This window comes from Apium graveolens, chromosome 5, assembly GCF_009905375.1.
Source record: "Apium graveolens cultivar Ventura chromosome 5, ASM990537v1, whole genome shotgun sequence".
In the NCBI taxonomy this organism is placed as follows: Eukaryota; Viridiplantae; Streptophyta; class Magnoliopsida; order Apiales; family Apiaceae; genus Apium; species Apium graveolens.
In genome coordinates, this window is record NC_133651.1 from 312,454,177 (window position 1) to 312,477,317 (window position 23,141).

The following is a 23,141-nucleotide window of genomic DNA, read 5'->3' on the forward strand; positions in this document are numbered from 1 at the left end:
TAAATAAATAATACAAAATTTAAAATATAATAAAACTCATTCAACAAGGGATTCTATTTAAATATAACATCAAATTCATGTAATATCACACACATTCTTGAGTGATTTCTCCTTGTAATCTTCTGTCTATTTAATAGTCTAATTGCTTTTAAATTGTTCAAACAGTTATTTTACTTTTAATTATTATTTAATTTCTGGAGATTAATTACGATCATGATTAATCTCTTAATAAAATTAGGATATGTAACTTTAATGTAACATTTTGACTTTAACAAGGATGCTCGTCCTTTCAAATTATAACAATCTATTATAAAATATTAATGAGAAATAATTTAATCAAATTATTATAATCACGAGAGAGATGTCCAACAATAATCAAAACTCTCATCAACCAAATTTTTTTTCAAATTAAGGAACTTGTATTGGAAATTATACATATAGTGTTGAGCTTTATTACTTTAGCATTTTACACTTATTTTAAGATATAAAAAAACGATAGGTAACTTTACTTTTTGGAATTTTTATTTTGTAAATAGAAGGAAAAAACAAAAAAATGATTAGTTCAATTATAATTATTTTTTTGAAATTTAAATAATTGAAAAAGTCAAATTAATAACTAATTTAAGCCTGTTGATTTTGTTTGGTGCATTTTGAACTTGGCTAAATTTGTAAAACACTTGCATTTTTATATCTTTTTTTGCGAACAAGCTAACAGTACACCATAAATTGGCTTTAACAACGCTCACTTTCGAATTTATCCATAAATTGTTGCTAAATGTTAATTAATTTTGACAAATGTATAGTTGGTGCAATGTTTTTAAAAATTGTTACAAAAGAGTGTATTTTGACAATTTTTTAAGCAGTTTGTAACCAAATTGTAAAAATGTAACAATAAAATTCAAAAATTTGAGCCCAAATTTTCCCGGTCCTGCAAAATACCGGGTTCCCAAAACACGCGCTTCGGCTTATTCCACTTTTACTAAAATAATTCCATTCTAATTACTTTGTACTCACATATCTACATTCACAGACTCACGTCTATACTGACAGATCGAGATGAAAACGGTGACTTAGAGGCAAAAAAGGCTCGAATATCTCTAGGAGATTTAGAGGCTACAATCGAGAGGAAGGCTTGAAGACTGAAGCTAGAGAAATAATCAAGCTCGAGGAACACTCAAACTCGAACATTCAAACTCGAAGAACACTCAAGCTCAGACAATATTCAAGAGCTCGAAGGTAAGCAACCGAACTTTCAATCGATTTTCTTCCCCCAATCGATTTTATTAGGTAGTATATTGAAAGTATTTTTAAATTATTGGTTGTTTGCTGATTAGGGGTTTTTAATTGAGTTTTTAGACACATTTTAAATTTACGGCTTCAATTGTGATTTTATCAAAATTTTTAAATTGGAATTTTAAAATTAAGGTTTCAATTGTGACGTTGTTGAACCTTTTAAATTGAGAACCTGCTGATTTTTGCTCTTTAGGGATGCATCTTCCAACTCTTTGGAAGTTTATGATATGTGTAAATTAAGTGATATGCAAAATCAATTTAAATTTAAGATTTTTTTCGAGAAAGGGCAATTATATGCCCGATTGCAGCAAGAATCATTATTCTTGGAGATTCTGCTATGGTGATTAGTCTTTGGGCTGCACATTGCATATGGACTTACTACTTTGTTATAAAGTAGGTATCTCTTCCAATGATATCTTCAAATTTATACGAATTTAAGAAACAAGAATAAACAGGTGTTTGTAAGTGCTAATTTATCTACGTATGTAGCACTTATATTTTTTAAAATTCTGAACGAAGAGGCTTGGATGGGTTCTTAAGATTCTCTTAGCTCTGTGTACCGATGCCTTTAGTCCAATGACCGACCATCGTGGTTGTAACAAGCTTCCTTGCTTATGGGTTCTCTGCACCCTTAATTATAACTTTTGAGTTCATAGGATATGAAATTAAAGAGAAAATGAGCTTTCCTTTTACTAAATTAATGTAAACGTTCTCAAATTATTAACATATATACCTTGTAGACAGTTTCTTGAAAACATAAAGTAAACTAATTGAATTCAGGTAATTTACGGTCAAACTTTTATGTTCATCTAAATTCATGTACCACAGTTTGCACTATTATAATACACAATTTGATTTTTTCCCCAAAATCTTGTAGTCTCATTTTACATTATATAACTATGGCAAGCCGCAAGGTCTCCATTAGAATTAATATAAAATTTATTATTTTAATCGGATATCTAGTCTTCATCATGATCAATAAGAGTTGGTGTATAAACTAGTTTGTGAATCCAATACATAATTTAGTAAATAATTTTATTGTTCGTCTGAATAAGGTGATAATATCTTCTTAATACTGATAATTTTCGAAGAGATTAGTTTACCAAGTACTAATCATCCTCACATGAATTTGATTACTTGAGCTTTAGCCCTTAGTAAGACCAAGTAAATATGTTTGTAATAATGTCTCGTGCTAATTTATTTTTTCTAATCCTTACTGTCAGGATGGTGTCATTCCCACAATTGAAGAAAGCTGCATTGTCGTACAGGATCTCACAGATTTTTTCTTTTTTTCAAATTTTCAGTTGTAGAGGATGGTTTTTAAGGATGTTTCTCCCACAAAGTTACATGGAAAACCTTTTGGTTCGGTGTAGCCTTATATGGTATTGTTTTTTTGATAGCCATGTTATTGATTTAATATATATGAGCACTTTTCAGATTGCATTGATCATTCTTCAATTCAAGGAATGTGTGAAAGAAATAAATCCATTACTTTTGTGGAGGGAAAAAAAGATACTCCAAAATCAAGATCAAGGATGAATGTCCCAATTCATTCAACAGACAAAATTTTGGATATCAGTTTCATAAATGGTAACATGTAATGCTGGAACCTGTGTCTATTTGTAATGTGTCAATGTATGTGATAGTCTTATTAATCTTTTATGTGATAAAATAGGATGGACAAAGATAAAGAAGTTTCCCGAGAAGATAAAACATTTGTACTACTCTTAGATCCAAAGATCGAGGATTCCTCTTTGTCTATGAAGCATCTTATTACAGTTGCTCAGGAAAAAAGAAAAGAAGCTTACTCTCAAAGCTTTTTTCATGGAAATTCTTATCCTGATGTATCTGAAGGGAGTCCCAGTATTGTATTTGCTATTCCACCTATTCAACCAAGCTCCAACATCCAAGCTGATACTAAAGTATTTAATGCCCAGTCATCTTTATCTTCTCACATTCCTCAGCTATCAGCAGATAATCATCCCGAGGTTGAAGAATTTGAGAATCAAATATGTGGTTCCGGGCACAAAGCTACCGATCCTCTTAGTGGTGGAACTGAAGCAGCTATTGCTCGTGATGCATTTGAAGGAATGATTGAGACCCTCTCACGGGCTAAAGAAAGTATTGGCCATGCAACTCGCCTTGCAATTGATTGTGCTAAGAATGGTATTGCTAGTGAGGTTGGTACTAGATTATATTTAATTTTACATGCTCTTATTTATATAATTGTTTTATAGTATAATGTGGCTGTATAGGTATGTATTGAGGACAACTGCAAGACGTATAGATGGACAGAGAATTCGACAGGAAGATAGTTCAGAGAAACAGGAGCACTTAAAAAAGCAATCAATAAGCTCTAAAAGTGAGCGGTGGAACTTACTTGAAGATTCTGGCTGCAAAATGTTTAAGGGTAATTTATTTAACAGTTTAATGTAATTTGCACTTTTAAGTGTAGATGTTGCACACTTGAATACCATATTTCTAATTATTGGGTGTAGACTGATATGGAAGAGAAAAAAGCCCAAGAAATTGCAAAGGTGCAGCTTTACTTGCATTACAAATACAAATGGAAGAAGCCAAGCCTAAAGCAATTCAAGAGCACGAGATATAGTTAAAATCTACTGAAAAATCTTTCTTGTCGTTAAAGAGACGCCTGTTGTAGTCCTAGACATAAAAAATCAATGCATTAACTAAGTCTTTTGTGAAAATTATGCGTTGACTTTAATGGCTAATTTTTGTAAGCGACTTACATTTGGAATGCTTTTGTAAAACTATATTGTAACGGTCATGATACAACTTTTGGATTTCTAGAAACTAGATCGTGGATTGTGATTTGTAATCAAATAAATTTGTGGCTTTTATGCCTGTCTAGTAGTATTTACAACACGAATCTTTCAATTTTTTTTTAAAAATTACTGTTGCTATTTCATTGAATAATATTGCTAAAAAGTGCAAAATCATTACAATCGGGTGAAAATCATTGCAATATCTAGGTTAAAATCATTGCCATTGGCCTAATATCGTTGCCTTAAAGTCACTAAAATGATACGAATTTAAGCTAATGCAATGCTATTTAGGCGTTGTTATAGACTACAATTTGTTGCTATATGAAGCTATTGCAATGAATTAAATATGTTACTATAACGTGCTATATTCGTCGCTAAATCGAGCAATTGCAACGCACTCGGATGCAACACCCAATTTTGACCTATTTGTTGCCATAAACTCTATTGCAACATAAATAACACATAAGGTAATATTTTCTCGGCGTTGCTATAAGCAATCTATGGTGTAGTGATTTCATTAAAACATTAAAATACAGTCGGAACAAACCTCCGAACTGTCAAATACAATCTGATCGTAAAATAAAAAATAAGCTAAACAAATAGCTGTTTTATTTTCAGATCGCTTAACCTCTAGAATATGTAAATTCTTTGATCTAAAAAGTAATTATAATGACATCTCGAGCAACCCAACCTACACCTGTTGTGAAACTAGTAGCATTATAATTGACATTCACATAAATATTCAGAATTATGAATAATTTTTTATTGTAAAAGATAAGTTCTTATAATATTTACCACCGTTCCAGATTTGATTTGAGTTTTATAATTCTCCCAAAATATCATAGAAATTCTTTCAAAAAAAAATACCGAACCCGGACACACACATAAACATCAAAACAAAATATTAACATCCAAAAGAGATAGACATATAACAACCTTTATAAACAAGGTACCTAGAAAGATTTCATCCAAAAAAATTAAGTCTTGATTTTATTGAAAAAAACGCTAATTTTGAGAGAAGATCTGTTTTTAATAACTTTCTTGTGTTAATTGAATCAATTGAATCGAATCGGATGAATCGGTTAACTTCGGTTTATGCATGAACATCAATTTTTTTATCTTTAAACGTCTTCATTATTAATCACTACACCAACTCCCTCAAACCCTTGATTAAAAGATTAACTCTCTTCACAAGAATAGCTAAAATTTCTTTCTCATAAATTACTTTGAATAATATAAAAATAAATATAAAATAATTTATTAATAATTGACTTGTACCTGAGTACATGTTCAACGATTTAGTGAAAATATAATTCTTGAACTCCACATTTGTCTCAGAGTAAACAATTCTATAACTTCCTCAAATATTATATTTAAAATCTTTACAATTTGCTTTCCCACTTTAGTTTGAAATAAACAAAACTCATAATTATTTTTAAATTAAATTATTTAACTATTTGTTGTCATAATATCTCTTTTATTGACAATATCCATTAACTTTTTTCTTTTAATGAGTATTTATATAAACTAAATAAAAAATATTCAGTATATTCGGTTAAATAATAGCCATTTATATATCTACGTCATATATTATGAATAAACCGTTATGATCTACTTTCTCTTACTTCATTTGAAATAGACAAAACCTATATTTAATTTTGGAGTAAATAATTTGAGTACGTAGTGCGACAACAAAATTATTGTAATTCATATTTTATGCACAATCCCGTTCCTTACCGCATATGAGTGAAAAATAAATCTTAGACCTCAAAATAGTGCCTAAATCCTAAATTTTAAATTTTGTTCCCGTATCTATAAGATAATGTATCAATCTAACATAATAATCTAATATAATAGTGAATATATCAGGAAAATACGGGCGAATGACGTAATTACCTTATTTTTTTCAAAGATGTAGAGGAATATTGACGCGCTTGAATGTTGGTCATTTATACCCGCTTTTACGCATTTGAGAACTGGATAACAACTAATACGCATTGCAAGAACGCATGTCAGGTTAATTTTTTTTTTTCGAGTATGTATTACGCACATAGGGGAAGGTTAATAGATTATGATAGGCATTAACTGAAGAGGGTGATATAAGCATGTTTTCTTAAATACGTATCATAAGCAACACAAACAGAGGGGGTGAGCTATTATAGTTGAACATAGCACACATTTACCAAATAGATAATGCGTATTACGAATCTATGAATGCATAATAAAGTTAATCACTTTCTTTAAATTAAATATATTAGGTAATACTGCCTCCATCCCATTTTATTTGTCACATTTGACTCTGACTCAGTCAAATTGATTAAAGGAAAAATTTGGTGTGTTATGAACTTAAAAAACCAAGATGTTTTTCAAAAATTTATCTCTTCATTTTTCCGTGCACAACCCCTAATAACCAGATCTATTGCCCGGGCTGTGCTTGTATTCGCTGGTCACTTCTCCTCTTTCTTCTAACACCACCATTTTCCCCTTCTTTCACCTTCTTTTCCGGCCAAACTCTTCACCCTTTCACCATTCTTCTTCTTGTTTTTTTGCTCTCCACTCCAGCAGCTTTCTAACAACTCCCACATTTTTATACTTCTGTTCAAATTATGTCAAACGACAGTTCTTTTAGCTTTAACTCTGGTGAGTCCGCCATGATGGTTGGAGTCGGTTTTTGCCACAACTATGACATAACTGCCATTAACAGAGCTAGGCTCCTTGAAGATGTGGACTTGGAAGAAGTTTTTCCAAATCCTAGAGGGGAAATTTCTCATGCCCTCTTGCATAGAGATGGTGGCTCCATACGTTTTGATGGTGGCCCTAGTGACAACAAAGTGAGCTCAAAAGGGAGTGCTACAGGAGGTGTTGGTGTTTGGTTGGAGCTGGTGGTTTACTTCCAAATGAGATTATGGGATTTTATAAAGTGCAACATGATGTCAATGGAGGTCTTCTTCAACAACTTGATGCGTCTCGAATTGTTTCACAAGGTACTATCTCGGATAATTCTACAAAGTCCTTAGAGAATTTACTTGATTGTTTTGCTGTAAGAAATGGAGTTTTGAGCTTAGTTAGTGAGCACAATGATGTTCATGTTGGTGGAACTGTGAGCCCTTGTGTTGTGGGTAATGTGGTGGAGGCTGTGGCTGGGGCTGCTGTGCCTATTGTGGAGACTGTGGTGGCTGCATCAACTGGCACCAATGTGGCCATTGCTAGCACACCAAACCTTCATCAAGGTAAGTATAGTAGAGCTGGGGGAAATAAGGTTTCTTGGAGTGATAAGGTCAAGGAAGGAATGCCAACTATCACTCCAAATTTCAAGCATAAAGCTAAATATGTCACGAATGAGGATGGTTCTTTCACCATTATTCCTCCCAAAGAATTTTTGGTTCAAGCAAGGAAGCAGTGGAACACTAGCTGTATTGGCCATTTTATAAGCGGGAGCTTTGACTTCAATTTGTACGTGAGAGGGCTATGAATCTATGGAAAAATCGAGGACTTTTATATATTTTTTATACCTCAAAAGGTTATTTCACTTTCAAGTTTGATACGGAGGAGCACATGAAAGCAATTTTAAATCTCAATTCTATCCATTTGGGAGGATGAGTTCTTTTTCTTAAACCTTGGATGGAGAGTACGGAATTCAAACGTAATGTTGCTCCAGTTCTGGTATTATAATGGTGGCTGAGCTCCTTGGGAAAGTCATTAAGTTTGATGAAGCTACTTCGAAATTTCTTCCAATGAAATTTGCTCAAGTGTTAATTGAGCTTGAGTAAGGATCACCTAGGCCACCCTACATGATTTTCCCCTGTTTAAGCATCAAAGGGGTGGAAGATAACTTTCGAGTTGATATTGAGTATTCATAATTGCCATATTCGTGTTCCCTCTGTTAAGCATTTGGCCACTCGTTGGAATGTTGTCCTGATAATCCCAATCGAGAGATGCCAAAATCTAGGTCCTAGGGGAGTGCTAATAACAGGAAGGGTGGTAAGAACAACACTAAGGTGCATGAGGCTGAAGCTAGATTGGAGGATAATGAGGAAAATTTCAATGAAGACTATGTCCAGAATCATTCTATGGTTCCATACGTGGTGGGTAAATTTTATGGTTGAGATGTTACTTTGGATGATGATGAGGTTTTGAGATAATGTGAGGAAGGCAATGCAACACAAGGTGATGATCTTGACGAGTTTGATGCTATTGAGACAATAGTGGTAATGGGTAATGATGAATTTGGGAACTTGATTATAGATATGGATGGCTATGCCCCGCCAGCAACTCCAGGATCCATTACTAGATCCCAGGTCTCCCGTACAGCCCATACAGCTGAGCTTGATGTGCGCGCCGCCTGAGCGATAAGCGCACCTCAACCTGAAAGACTGGATTCTCAGAAATATCAGGATCCCACTAATGAGATCTCAACACACAATGCCTTTGACTCTTTGGTTGATATGGAGGAGGGTGAAATTATTGCTCACTATGATGTCATTAACAGGAAAAGAAAGGGAAAAAAATCAATTATGTTTGGCCTTGAGGAACCTAATGCCCCTGTTAGGACTTCACCTCGAACAAGCAAAGTGGGAACTAAAAAGAAAAGTGTGAGACTGGCGAGTCTTAAAACTGCGACTTACCCATCTCAATGAATTATCCAATTTGGAATGTGAGAGGCTTGAACAAATCGCCTCATCAGAAGAAAGTCAAGAATTTTATTAGCAGTAATCATTTATATCTTTAATGTGTTGTATCGATACTAAGGTGAAGCTTCACAATAGTGTGGCTGTTTCCAAAAAGATTAATAAGCATTGACAATGGCTTATTAATTATGAATACCATGAAAATGGTAGAATTTGGGTTGGTTGGGACCCAAATGTTTGGCACGTTTCTGCCATTTTAAAGTCAGCACAACAAGTTACATGCTTGGTTACTTTCATTGAAAAACAGGTCCATTTTAGGGTCACCTTTGTTTATGCTTATAATAAACCTTATGAAAGAGAGCCCTTATGGAGTGATTTAAAGTGTTTAAGCAGCAGCTTTGTGGAGCCGTGGTGTGTTTGTGGGGACTTTAATTGTATAGCTAGAGCAGAGGAAATGCAAGGAGGCCGTGAGCAATAGACTACAGACATGCAAGCTTTCAAGAATTGCTTGGTGAATGCAGGGATGGATGATATCAAAACTTTGGGTCCCTTGTTCACTTGGAATAACAAGAGACTGACTAGTTTAGTGTACAAGCGTCTTGATAGGTTGGTGGGCAATGGGGTGTGGTTCAACCAATTTACTGAGGCGTTTGTTTTGGTTAAACATCGAGGATTATCTGATCACAATCCCTTGCTTTTAACAGTCCCTATACAGTTAGAAAAAATAACAAAGCCTTTTCAGTTTTTTAATTTCATGACTGAAAATGAAGGCTTTAGAAAAGCAGTTGTGAAGGCTTGGTCAGTTCCTTGGTACGGGGACCCAATTGGGATTCTATGTAGAAAGATGAAGCTTGTGAAAACAGAGCTCTCTGTTTTTAACAAGAATCACGACAACATCCAGTCAAATGTCAAGGAAGCGAGAGAGCAACTTAATGTGATCCAAGATTCCATAGTGCATAATCCGGGTGATGAAATTTTAGTTACTAATGAGTTGATAGCTGCTATAAGGTTGGAGAAAGCTATTCTCGAAGAAGAGGCTCTTTTTCATCAAAAATCAAGGGTAAAATGGTTGAGTCTTGGAGATAGCAAGAAAACATTTTTCTTTAATCAGACACGTTCAAGCTGGAATTACAATAAGCTTTTAGCTATTGAAAATAATGAAGGGCACGTAACTTTTGGCCATAAAAACGTGGCTAATGTGGCAGTAGAGTACTTCAAAAACTCTATAGGGTCAAGTGGTATGGTTGATCTATCTATCTTAGATGATCTGCATGGTCCCACTCTTTCTGAGGCTCAAGCCTTTAGTCTTGAGGGTGCAGTTACGCCTGAATTGGTCCTCAAAACGCTCAAGAAAATGAAGAGAAACAAGGCCCCAAGACCGGATGGTTTCACGATGGAATTTTACTTAGCAACTTGGGACATTATTGGTGATGTTTTCACGAATGCTATCTTACATTTCTTTAATACAGGGGTGATGAGTAGAGGTCTCAATGCTACTTCGATTGCTTTGATTCCCAAGGTCTCAACTCCAATTTGTATGAAAGGCTTTAGGCCTATCTCTATTTGTTCTACTGCCTACAAATGTATTTCGAAAATTATTGCAGGGCGCCTTAAAAATGTCATGCCAAGCTTGGTTGGAATCTCCCAATCAGCATTTATCCCTAGGAGGCATATCTCGGACAATATCTTGATGGCCCAAGAATTGTTTAGGGGCTATGGGAGAGTCACTGGGATCCTTAAATGCGCAATCAAAATAGATCTTCAGAAAGCGTTTGATTCAATTGATTGGAGTTTTATTGTGGTAGTTCTTGTCAAGTGCAATTTTTCTAATACCTTCATTTCGTGGTTTGAAGCTTGCATTATAACCCCCTTTTACTCAGTAAAAATCAATGGGGCTCTCTCGAGGTCTTTCAAGGGTACAAAGGGCCTTCGCCAAGTTGACCCCTTATCGCCATACCTTTTCACTCTAGGTATGAACATTTTAACCTTGCTTTTTCATTCTAATAATCCATTATTTCAATTTTATTGGAAATGCAAGGGTTTAGAATTGAATCATCTTCTCTTTACGGACGATGTTTTACCTTTTTCTCACGGGGACAAGGACTCTATAAACCACTTGATGCATTGTTTAGAGCAATTTTCAAGTGTTAGTGGTCTTACCCCTAGTGCTCACAAAAGCTCGGTTTTCTTTAGCAATTACAAGGAAGATGTTGTTTGTTGGTTTGATGACACATTTAGAATCCCTCATGGTTGTCTCCCGGTCACGTTCTTGGGTGTTCCTCTTATTTCGTCAAAACTTTGTATTGACGACTGCCTTCCTCTTATTAATAAATTGACTGCTAGAATGAATATTTGGACAACATCGTTTCTCTCCCTAGAAGGTCGTGTTCAGTTGATTAGAGCTGTTCTTTGTTCTACTAGGGTGTATTGACCAGATTTTTATGGAAAGGGGACTACTCAAAAGTTGGAGGAGCCAAAGTTTGCTGGAGTGACATTTGCCTCCCGAAGGATGAAGGAGGTTTAGGGCTCCGTAACCCTAAGGAGTGGAACTATTCTCAAATTCTCTTACACTTGTGTAGAGTAGTAAACAAGGATCGTTCTCTTTGGGTTTCTTGGGTGTACACAAATCATCTCAAATTTAACAAATTTTGGGTCATGGAGGAACCGACTGATTTTTCATGGATTTGGAAGAAAGTGCTGAAACTAAGGGCTATTGCTCTTCGGTTTCTTCAGTATAATCTAGGGGATGGAAGAACCATTTCTCTATGGTTTGATTCATGGTGGCATCACAAGTGTTTGGCCAAAGCAAAACATGATTTGATCTACTTACAAGTGCACTCAAGGAGAGAAGCCATGGTCAATGATCTCATTCAAACTGGAAGGTGGTGTCTTCCTAGTCCCAACGCTCGTTTGAGATACCTTAGTGACACTCTGGTATAGTGGCTTGCTCACTTTGATAACCCGGACTTCAATCTTTATAAGGCTGATTCTTTAAGTTGGAAGCTAAGGCCTCTAAAGCAGCTCAAGGTCTGGCACATCTGGGACTCAATACAAACTCAAGCTACAAAGAAACAATGGAGTTCCTCTGTTTGGCACCGTCTTAGTGTCCCACGTTATGTTCATCATGAATGGATTGTTTGTCAAGGGAGACTCTCAACCTTCACCAGACTCGTTCATTTTGGCATTCAGGTTTCTCCTTTGTGTACTCTTTGTGTAGGTGGGATTGAAACTAGTGACCACCTTTTTGTTCACTGCACCTATAGTGGATATGTTCTCTCAAGATTGGCCTACTCTCTTAGGCTCCCTATCACTGGTGATTCCTGGAATGATTTGATCATGGACTGGGGATGAATTTCTCATAAGGGGCACAGTGTATTGGGACTTCTTGCTTTGCAGGTGTTCTGCTATCATATTTGGGGAGAGAGGAATGCAAGACTGCATGACAAAGAGGTCCTAGGCCCGTCTTCGGTTCTTAAGGGAGTTATGCTAGATATTGAAACTCGAATACTTTCATCCAAGTGGTTCAAGAACCTAGATTGTATAGGGATTTTCCATAGTTGGTTTTTGTACGTCTTTGTGTGCTTTCTATTCTCAATCTTTTATGCTAAGATTGATCATAGATAGTCTTCTCTAGGTCTACTAGAGCAACGGTCAATCCCTCTTTTCTTGCTAATATATACTTAATTTAGCAAAAATAAAAATTTGATTAAAGTTTGACCGAAATATATTAATATTTTTTAATTGAATAAAATAAAAAAATTACATCACCGGAAAGTATATTTAATCTACTTTAATATATAATATTTAGTTTTTTGAAATAATATAAGAGTAATGTTTAATCTTTGGTCAAAAATTGGTTAATTTGACTTCTATAAAAGGAAATGTGACAATTAAAATGGGATGGAGGGAGTATACACTTGGCAAGCTGGTTATAGGATAATATGCACTTTACTCTTGGATATTTCATATTTCATAAAATAAAATTATATTGTTAAAAAACCAAAAAAAACTGTTGAATACTAAAATTATGTAGTTTATTTTTGTAAACACTAGATAGTGTTTATATATTTATATATTAATATTTTTAAAATATAAATTGATAACTAGGGAACCCTAAAATACTAAGACTGTTAAATTAGAGTTTGGATTTTAAAGTATAGTTTGGTTACTAGGATAAATTACAGTTTAGACTGTGGGGTTTAGGGCGAGCCGTAAATCCTAAACTTTAAATCGCTTTGTTATCTATATATTTTGGAAAAATATTTCTAAAATCCAAATGAGTATTATTGAATCTTAAAATATTAAAAGTTGTTAAATTATAACTCACGTTTTAAATTTAAAAAATTAAGTAAAATTTTAAAAATAAATATAAAATTAAAACAAATGAGAAATATATTTTAGTTGTGCTTAATTGATAAAAACTAATAAAAGTATATTTTAAAATTATGTTTAATTGTTAAAATATAATATCAAATATTAATTATTTACTGTCTCAAAACATGACATTGTATATGTTCTACCCAAAATTTAGCATTGAATTAACTCGGGTCAAATGCGGATTACGTGCGGTCAAACCTGGTATTGCGTTGTTGATAAGTGGCATTTTATACCACTTAGAACGTCTTAAAATGGCTTAAATTGGTGTCTTGAAATCAAGTATTTTGTGTATTTGATGCGTTTTTCTAGTGTTTATGCATTTCAGGGTATTAGTTGCATTTCGGGGGAGGAATCATCAAGAATAAGCCTTGGCATGTGTTCACCATTGCGAGAGGAAAGGAACGGGCAGATTACGGCGAAGAAACGGAGCAAACTTGGATTTTTTCCAGTGGAGGCCTGCGCGCCCGCGCAGCAATGCTGAGCGGCCGCGCAGGGTCGGGAATTTTGCTGAATTATTTTAGACTTCTACTTCTGTTTGGCTTCCAACTTCTATGTAATCTGAGTTTTATGGGACTATTATATAAGTAGATTTGAGACGTTTTCACAAAAAAAAGAAGAAGAAGATTGTGTTTTACGCAAGAAGCGAAGGAGATAAGGAAGAAGACCGATTTAGCACACCGCAACGAAGAGGAAGCATATTTTCTTGTGATTCTTGTTTCGTTGTAACGTTGGATGCTAGTTTTCTTGCTTTGACTTATTTACTCTTGTGACGTACTCTGTTTTAATATAATTAGTTTAGTTATTATTTTCTTGTGTTTGTTATCATGATTTCATATGAACCCATGATGGCGATAAGTTCTATTATGGGCTAATCGTGATCATGGGGTTGCAACGGATTTATTATGGAATTCTTTAGTTAATTGTTTAATACTTTAGTGTGTGATGATTGCTTGATATCTAGTATTGGTTGTGCGTATTCGTCTTATGTGCGTCGCGAACATATAAGATAGGGTGTTAATCTCTTGTGAAGCGACGGTGGATCTTGAGATTTAGAACTTGCCATGCTAGCATAGGTTCATGTACGTTGTGCATGATTAGTGGGTAACTCTAACAGTTTTATTTGCCCTATATAATCAAAAAGGAATAACTTGTGCTTAAATCGTTGTGTTGTCAATTCCTGTAGATATATAGGAACTCAACATAATTGATGACTATTCGACTTCTATCTTAATTGTGGATGCTTGGTAGAATGGTATTAGTACAATGAAAGTTGGCTTTTATCAGTTTCGTGTTATTCGATTAATATCATCACTGCCACATGCTAAAGGTAATAACAATGGCTATAGAAGGAAGTAATAATGAAGTTGTGATCTCATGAGTGTTTTATTATTGATAAATTGAAGTGTTAGTTAAGTGGTTAATTAAGTAGTTAATTATAGTTAATATTTAATCAACAATTTTAAGTGTTATTATCTTAACATTGAGAAGTAATCATACATTGGTGAGTGAGTTTAATTAGACAATAATTTAGTCTGAGTCTCTGAGGGAACGAACTAGAAAATATTCTATATTACTTGCGAACGCGTATACTTGCGTGAATATTAGCGCGTGTTTTCGCCCTAACAAGTTTTTGGCGCCGCTGCCGGGGACTCGGCGTATTTGTTTAGTTTATGTACTTACCATCATTGGTCATTAGGACTCAGTGATTAGGATGTAGTAGTTACTTATTTTTTCTGGTTGTGTTTCAGGTACTTTAGCAAGCGTTTATGCAAACTCGTTCTCGTGCTCGCAAGAGGACTTTAGATATAGCTGAGGAGACAGACGAAGTTCTTGATATTCCGGAGAAGTTAGATTTTGAGGATTCGGATTCAGGAACTGAGCAGAAAGAACCAGTAAACATGGGAGATCGTATTGTTCAAGCTGATCCAGGTCTTATGGATTTTTCTCGGCCTAAAACTGATGACATTCAGTCAAGCATCCTTCATCCAGCTATTCAAGCTAACACCTTTGAAATCAAGCCGGGCACTATTCAGATGGTGCAGAATTCTGTTTCTTTTGGAGGAGCGGTAACTGAAGACCCCAACATGCACATAAGGAATTTTGTCGAGATCTGCAGCACTTTTAAGTATAATGGCGTGACTGATGAGGCTATCAAGTTGAGGCTTTTCCCATTCTCACTAAGGGACAAGGCTAAAGACTGGTTACATTCTGAACCAGCTGGGTCCATCACTACGTGGCAAGATCTTGCGCAAAAGTTTCTGGTGAAGTTTTATCCGATGGCAAAGACTGCTGCTATGAGGAGTACTCTTACTCAGTTTGCGCAGCAACCTACAGAATCTATGTGCGAGGCTTGGGAACGCTACAAGGAAATGTTGAGAAAATGTCCACATCATGGAATGCCGGATTGGATGGTGATCACTGGTTTCTATAATGATTTGGGGGCCCAATCTCGGCCCATGCTCGATGCAGCAGCTGGAGGCGCCTTATGGGCTAAAAGCTATACTGAGGCGTATAATCTTATCGAGACGATGGCTGCAAATGAGCATCAAAACCCAACTCAGAGGATGACGTCAGGCAAGGTAGCAGGTATTCTGGAAGTTGATGCAGCCACCGCTATTGCAGCCCAGCTCCAAGCGCTATCAATGAAGGTTGATTCTCTGGCTACGTATGGAGTTAATCAAATAGCTATGGTTTGTGAGCTTTGTGCAGGTTCTCATGCTACGGATCAGTGTTCTCTTGTAAACGAATCTGTTCAGTATGTGAATAATTATCAGCGACAACAGCAGCCTGTGCCAGCGACCTATCATCCTAACAACAGAAGTCATCCAAATTTCAGCTGGGGGAATAATCAGAATGCTATTCAGCCACCATATCAGCAAGGAGTGAGTAAACAGTTTAACCCACCTGGATTCCAACAACCACAGCAGTATGCTACAAGGCAATCATATCCTCAACAAGGAAGTGCAGCTGCACCTACTAGTACTGATTTTGAGGAACTTAAGCTGTTGTGCAAGAGTCAGGCGGTTTCTATCAAGACCTTGGAAAATCAAATTGGTCAATTAGCCAATGCAGTGCTCAATCGTCAACCTGGCACTCTTCCCAGTGACACGGAAGTACCAGGCAGGAAGGAAGCTAAAGAGCAAGTCAAGGCTATTACCTTAAGGTCTGGAAAAGTAGCTGATGCTGAAAAGGCAAAAGAAGTAGAAGCTGAAATTAGAGGTGAAGAATCTAAGCAAAAGGAGAAAGCGGCGGAACCAAGGAAGACTACTGTTGAACACACTCTTCCTGAGGCTAATACAGGTGAGAAACAGCTCTATCCTCCACCACCTTTTCCTAAGAGATTGCAGCAACAAAAGCTGGATAGACAGTTCGGGAAGTTTCTGGAGGTGTTCAAGAAACTTCACATCAATATACCTTTCGCTGAGGCTCTGGAACAAATGCCTAGTTATGCGAAGTTTATGAAGACTATTCTTTCAAGGAAGGTGAAACTGGATGACCTTGAAACCGTTGCTCTCACGGAAGAATGCAGCGCTGTTCTGCAACAAAAGTTACCACCAAAACTGAAAGATCCAGGAAGCTTCACCATTCCTTGCACAATTGGCAATCTGATGTTTGACAAGTGCCTTTGTGATTTGGGAGCAAGCATTAATCTGATGCCGTTGTCGATCTTTAAAAAACTGGATCTACCTGATCCAAAACCCCGTACATGTCACTACAATTGGCTGACCGTTCCATTACTTACCCAAGGGGCATAGTTGAGGATGTGCTCGTCAAAGTGGATAAGCTCTTCTTTCCAGCAGATTTTGTTATTCTGGATTTTGAGGAAGATAAGAAGATTCCCATAATCTTGGGGAGGCCTTTCTTGGCTACTGGCCGTACCTTGATAGATGTGCAAAAAGGTGAACTTACTATGCGGGTCCAAGATCAGGATGTGACCTTCAACGTATTCAAGGCAATGAAATTCCCTACAGAAGATGAGGAGTGCTTAAAAGTGGATGTGATTGATTCTGCGGTTACTTCGGAACTCGATCATATGCTAATGTCTAATGCATTGGAAAAGGCCTTAGTGGGGGATTTTGACAGCGATGATGAAGATAGCAACGAGCAATTACAATATCTGAACGCTTCTCCCTGGAAGTGAAAGCTGGACATACCATTTGAATCTCTTGGTACTTCTGACCTCAAGAACGCTGAAGGGAAGCTCAAACCATCAATAGAGGAAGCACCTACCTTGGAGCTCAAGCCATTACCTGAACACTTGAGGTATGCTTTTTTAGGTGATTCATCTACGTTACCTGTTATTATTTCATCTGACCTTTCAGGTAGTGAGGAAGACAAGCTCTTAAGGATTTTGAGAGAATTCAAATCGGCTATAGGATGGACCATAGCAGACATCAAGGGGATAAGTCCTTCATATTGTATGCATAAAATTCTGCTAGAGGAAGGTAGTAAGCCAACTGTGGAACAGCAGCGAAGACTGAATCCCATCATGAAGGAGGTAGTGAAGAAAGAAATTCTGAAATGGCTAGATGCAGGCATCATTTATCCTATTTCTGACAGCTCGTGGGTGAGCCCCGTACAATGTGTACCTAAGAAGGGAGGTATCACTGTGGTCGCAAATGAAAAGAATGAGCTCATCCCTACTCGAACAGTTACAGGATGGAGAGTATGCATGGATTATAGAAAATTGAACAAAGCCACAAGGAAGGATCACTTCCCTCTTCCATTTATTGATCAGATGCTTGACAGATTGGCGGGACATGAGTATTTTTGTCTTCTGGATGGTTATTCCGGGTATAATCAGATTTGTATTGCACCAGAGGATCAGGAAAAGACTACCTTCACTTGTCTATTTGGCACATTTGCTTTTCGCAGAGTTTCGTTTGGGTTATGTGGCGCACCGGCCACCTTTCAGAGATGTATGATGGCTATATTCTCTGACATGATTGGAAATAACGTCGAAGTGTTCATGGATGACTTCTCCGTCTTTGGACACTCATACGATGAATGTTTGAATAATCTGCGCGCCGTACTCAAAAGATGTGTGGAAACTAATTTGGTGCTTAATTGGGAGAAATGTCATTTTATGGTGCGTGAAGGCATTATCCTTGGGCATAAGGTCTCTAGCAAGGGTCTGGAGGTGGACAAGGCCAAGGTGGGAGTCATTGAAAATCTTCCCCCACCTAATTCTGTGAAAGGAATCCGTAGTTTTCTTGGTCATGCGGGTTTTTATTGGCGATTCATCAAGGACTTTTCAAAGATATCTAAGCCGTTGTGTAATTTGCTTGAGAAAGATGTGCCTTTCAAATTTGATGATGAATGTTTGGCAGCATTCGAGACTCTCAAGGAGAGTTTGATCACGACACCAGTCATTACAGCACCAGATTGGACAGAACCATTTGAGATGATGTATGATGCGAGTGATTATGCGGTAGGTGCAGTTCTGGGACAGCGCAAGAAAAATCTCTTCCATGTGGTCTACTATGCGAGTAAGACTTTAAATGGTGCCCAATTGAACTACACCACTACTGAGAAGGAGCTTTTGGCTATAGTCTTTGGCTTTGAGAAATTTCGATCTTATCTGCTTGGTACGAAAGTAACAGTATTCACTGATCATGCAGCTATTCGCTATCTGGTTTCTAAGAAGAATTCGAAGCCGAGACTCATTCGTTGAGTGCTTTTACTTCAGGAATTTGAGTTAGAGATCAAAGATAGAAAAGGTACCGAGAATCAAGTAGCTGACCATCTCTCTAGGTTGGAGAATCCCGATTCTACTTCACAAGATAGGACGTTAATCAATGAATTTTTTCCGGATGAGCAGTTGTTTACAATTCAGGAGGAAGAACCATGGTTTACAGATATTGTAAACTATCTCGTCAGCAATATAATGCCTCTTAATTTGACATCCGCTCAAAAGAAGAAGTTTCTGCATGAGGTGAAGTGGTATATGTGGGATGAACCATATTTGTTTAGACAGGGAGCTGACCAGATCATCAGGAGATGTATCCCGTTCTGTGAGACGGAGGGGATATTACGAGACTGCCATTCCACGGTTTATGGGGGACACTATGGAGGTGAGAAGACGGCAGCTCGTATTCTGCAAGCAGGTTTTTTCTGGCCTACTTTGTTCAAGGATGCTCATCAGTTTGTTTTAAGGTGTGATCGTTGCCAAAGAGTGGGAAATTTGTCAAGGAAGGATGAAATGCCATTAAATGTGATGCTTGAAGTCAAGGTCTTTGATGTATGGGGAATCGATTTCATGGGGCCTTTTATCTCGTCTTACAATAATCAGTACATCTTGCTGGCAGTCGATTATGTCTCAAAATGGGTCGAAGTTAAAGCTTTACCGACAAATGATGCAAAGGCAGTACTAAATTTTCTTCATAAGCAAATTTTCACAAGGTTTGGAACACCTCGGGTAATCATAAGTGATGAAGGATCGCATTTTTGCAACCGTAAGTTCACTTCTATGATGCAGCGTTATAATGTGAATCATCGAGTAGCTACTGCCTATCATCCGCAAACAAATGGTCAAGCGGAAGTGTCTAATAGAGAGATAAAGCGCATTCTAGAGAAGGTTGTTTGTCCGTCAAGGAAGGATTGGTCTTTAAAGCTCGATGAAGCTGTTTGGGCTTACAGAACAGCATACAAAACTCCACTTGGGATGTCACCGTTCCAGTTGGTGTACGGTAAGGGATATCATCTACCTGCGGAGCTTGAGCATAAGGCCTACTGGGCATTGAAGAAGTTGAACCTGGATTTAGATGCAGCTGGTAAGAAAAGAATGTTTCAGCTTAATGAACTGGATGAATTTCGACTTCAAGCGTACGAAAATAACAAAATGTATAAGGAAAAGGTGAAGAGGTGGCACGATAGGAAGCTACATCCAAAGTTATTTGTGCCAGGGCAACAAGTTCTCTTATTCAACTCTCGGCTCCGACTTTTTCCTGGGAAGTTGAAATCAAGGTGGTCTGGACCTTTTATTGTCAAAACTGTGTTTCCACATGGAGCGGTGGAAATTTTTGAGAATGATCCGGACCAAGCATTCAAGGTTAACGGTCAGCGGTTGAAGCACTACTATGGGGACATGGCAAACCGAGAAGTGGTTAGTGCCATTTTGTTGACTACTTGAGCAGGGTACGAAACGTCAAGCTAATGACGAAAAAGAAGCGCTGCGTGGGAGGCAACCCATGAATTATTGTTACAGGAACCCTTAGAAGTTAATAACCTATCCAAAAACATAAAAAAATCAGAAAACAGGGGATGAAAAAAAAAATTCCAGTGACCCCCTGCGCGCCCGCGCAGCTAAGCTGAGCGGCCGCGCAGCAAGCTGAGCGCCCGCGCAGCTATGCTGAGCGGCCGCGCAGGGGTCGAGGACCAGAAATTTTTTTTACAGTTCAGAAAAAAAAAACCAAACAAAAACAAACACAAAAACAGTTTTAGCCCATAAACCCACAATTTGTTCCCACTACCCCATCATTTTATCCCTTATGCATCTACGGTTACGAAGCTATGCCGAGCAGTGGGAGTGAACTGGCCGACTCATGATGTAATAACCCCAATTTTTGGAAAATTTTTGAAACCCTTATGAATAGTGTTTTTGCTGAATGAGAAAACTTTTCATGCCACACTATGTAGGGGTTCTGATATGGATATTCTGAGATTTTATTAGTACTTTATATGGGATATAAGTGTATGTAAAGATCGTCAGAATCCAAATCCGAACACTTTGATTTTTCCCGGAAATCCACTAGATACGGAGAGAATTGAGTATAAGGTAACAGGATAAAAAGGATTTAAATTAAAGGATTATAGGAGAGGATCATAAAAGGAATATAATATATTGAGAAAGGTTAAGGGAACCTAAGTAATAAGATCCCGGGTATGATCCCTCAAACGATAAACGAAAACGAAAGTTAAGCGAACCGTATAACAGATTAGCGGTCATTAGGCAAACAATTAGGAAGTTAAGCAAAGGGATTAGAGGAAGTGATGTCACCCAACCAATGAGAAGAGGACAAGGAAGGGAGGATGACATAGCAATGTGATGTAAGCATGACATAGGGAAGGAGGAGGTGTGGTTGGTTTATAACCACACAAATATAAGGTTATTAAGGTAATTAACCAAAAACAAAACAAAAAACAACCAAGCTAAGCCAAACAAATCAAAAAACACAAAATCATTTCATTCTCATCATCTTGCTCTCGGCTTTTCATCTTTTTCAAGGGCAAGAATTTCAAAAATCAAGTTCCAAGCATTGTTAAATCACAAGGTAATTATCTAAGCTTCCTTGTACATAGATATGGATATGCTATAAGTTTAAGCTCCTAATTCCTTCACAATCTCTTCCAATAAATCAAGGAAGAAGATGGTGAATAGTAACCTTCAAGAAATAACTTTAGTTTTCTTGAATTTTTATGAAAGATTAAGGTTATACAAGCAAGGATCAAGGTTCTTTTAGGCATTCAAAGCTCTTGGGTTGTGTTAGGAAGCTTCAAGGAGGTATAAACAACTTTCACCTTTAACTTATAGTTTGAACTTTGAGTTTTGATGAGTTTATGGATGGATTAATGTATATATAGAAATATCCATGTATGTATAGCAAGATCCATGTATGTTAGATAGTTTGGTTGGATTTGTGGTGATTTTGGATATGAATCTTGGTTAATGGTTAATGAATCTTAAGTTATGGTTAGTAGATCATGTTTGCGGTTGAATAAGTTGGAAAACCTTGAGATTATGGACTGACTTTGCCTTGATATAAGTTGTGTTTGATGTATTGATGATGGTTGGGTGGTTTGTAGTGAATTGGTAAAGAATTGGAGTGGTATAAATATTGGTAATCGCGTAAACATAGCCGTCGTAACGTCCGATTTTCTTTAGACTGTTTTGTGCATAACATTAGGACCTGAGGACCCCCTGCTAGATTATGACCACTGCCATGTTTAGATAGCTCATGTTACGAGCTTCGTTTTGATATGTAGTACGTTCGATTCCGATGCACGGTTTAGGAGAAACGACCGTTTCAAGTAACGGCGTTTCGCGAACGAAACTTTTTCCCTCGCCTTACTTTGAAACATAGGTTAAAGACCAAAAAGGGTTAATTAATGTATGAAACATTTATGGTAAGTGTGTTAGGCAGTTGGTAAGACACTCGCGAAGGAATCGCTTTAAAACTCGTAAAGGTTAAATTATTAAAAATGGTGGAGCCGAGGGTACCCGAGTGACTTAAGCGAATCAGTGAGCGCAAAACGAGCGTTAGAGTCTAAGTTAGTTAAAGTATAGATTTACAAGTGACTTTGGTTTAATTCCAACTTACTTGTTGCTTATAGGTTACCAGACTCGTCCCGAGCCATTCGTAACCCCCAGTCGCTCAGGCAAGTTTTCTACCCGTTATACTGTTGCTGTGATGTAAATATATGTATATGCATTATCTTGTGATATTGCATGATTGTTATTAGCAAATTTTGCGATATATTGGAGCATGCTAATATGGTATATATGCATGTCTGTTTCGTAATCTGGTTATCTATCTGTTGATTTCAATGCTTATAGTTGCATAATACCTATGCTAGAAATAAGCAAGTAGTTGCGTATACCCTTAGTATAGGGGATAAAAGGTGAACATATTTCTAAATCGGGAGTCGATGTTCCCGAGTATATTATATATATATATATATTTATTTATATATATATGGATATAGTTTTTAAAACTATTAATCGAATAAGGTTTATTCGATAACTTTAACTTTATTTTATTATTGAATATTATTTTGAATATTCATTCGAGGACTTATGACTCCTTTTACTTTATTAATGAATATTATTTTGAATATTATTCGAAGGCGTATGACTCCTTTTATTTATTTATCTGAATATTATTTGAATATTCATTCGAAGGCTTATGACTCAGTTTATATTATTTAATGAATATTATTTGAATATTCATTTGAGGATCTATGACTCCGATTATTTGCTGAAATATATTCTTTATTTTATTAAAGAATAAGGTGTTAATAATCAAACATATTTTCGATTATTCAAATAAAGATAATA

The 23,141-nt window shown here is 36.6% G+C and overlaps 1 non-coding gene across 1 annotated transcript; it reads right to left on the reverse strand.

Annotated features, from left to right (window-relative positions):
• Window positions 1-15,375: 15,375 nt before the first annotated feature.
• On the reverse strand, window positions 15,376-15,482 carry LOC141662706 (small nucleolar RNA R71). The gene has a single exon (XR_012550806.1). It is a non-coding gene; the product is annotated as a small nucleolar RNA R71 (small nucleolar RNA).
• Between the last annotated feature and the right edge of the window lie 7,659 nt (window positions 15,483-23,141).